Below are 1,438 nucleotides of genomic sequence, written 5' to 3'. Positions count from 1 at the left end.
ATAGAAAAGTAACAAAGTGGCACTCAGCCTAGAAAATATTAAGGAATACAGTATAATTTACAGTATTCAAAATATTTTGATGTTATAAGAATTGGAAGGGTCACAAAGCAGAACAGACAGACAAGCAACACATATTTGGTACCTAATATCTACCTGTATTTGTATATTTCTTATCTGACTATGTATGTATATGGTGTAGGCTCTTTTGTGTGCTGTGCTAAGTTGTTTCAGTCATGTCTGACTCTGCTACCCTATGGACCATACCCCACCAGGGTTGTCTGTCAATGGGATTTTCCAGGCAAGAATACTGGAGTGGGTTGCCACTCCAGGGGATCTTCCTGACCCAGGGATCAAACCTGCATCTCTAAAGTCTCCTGTGCTGGCAGACAGGCCCTTTACCACTAGTGCCACCTAGGAAGCCATTAGGCTCTTATCATGTGCTAATTAAGTTATTTATTTATCAATTTATATGTGATATTACAGTTGGTTAGGTTGTGGTAACAAATTGAACCAGGCATATGATAGCTTGAAAGAATAGTTTGTATCTTGTTTATGTAATAGTCTTGAGTAGAGATTCCAAATTAGTGGTTACTGTAGTCTGTGTAAATCATTTAGGGGCCCAGCTTGTCAGAGTTTCTGTCTTTTTCAAAGTATGTCATAAGTGGCTTCCAAGGTTCCCATGGTTACCACCAACACAATCAGCCAGAGGCAGAAAGAGTATGGAGGAGGTTTATGTAGGCCAGATCTTGAAGTTTCATGTATCACTTAGTTCTGTGGCTATACCTAACTGGATGGTAGCTGGGAAAAAAGATAATCTAACTGTGGGCTTGAAGAAGGGGAAGATGGATTTTGTTGGGCAACTAGCAGCTTCTGCTACACATTATCACTTTTAATCCACATATATTATGATCCAGTACTATTAGTATTCACATATTATATACAAGGAGCTATGACACAAAGAATATAGGGGACAAGTCCACGGTCACATAGATACTGCTTGACCTAGTAATCCAATCCAGTTTATTAACACCAGAGTCCGTGTACATCACTAGTACTATAAGCACTAGTGTGACTACCGCCACCCCTACTATTACTATACACATACACAGGTGTGCATGGATTAAATTTATGAGAAATATATTAAAAACCCTGGAGAATTAGTCACTATTAATCAAATGCACTATTTGAAAACATAAATACAGATCATTTTTTAAATATTTTATAACAAGTTTGGCAGATTAATTAGTATAGAAAGTAAAATCATTTAAACTTAAAGAACATATTAGTAATTCATCAGCACTCTAATTTTTCAATGTAATATGAACTATAACTTTATACAGTTAGTGGCAAAGGAAAAGACTGGTATATTTGACTACATCAGGATTAAATATTTCATGTGCCAAAAATCAGTAAAATTAAAGGTAAATGGCAAACTAGT

Source organism: Bison bison, unplaced genomic scaffold, assembly GCF_000754665.1.
Source record: "Bison bison bison isolate TAMUID 2011002044 unplaced genomic scaffold, Bison_UMD1.0 scf7180017856355, whole genome shotgun sequence".
Taxonomy (NCBI): domain Eukaryota; kingdom Metazoa; phylum Chordata; class Mammalia; order Artiodactyla; family Bovidae; genus Bison; species Bison bison.
This window is presented reverse-complemented; position numbering follows the sequence as displayed.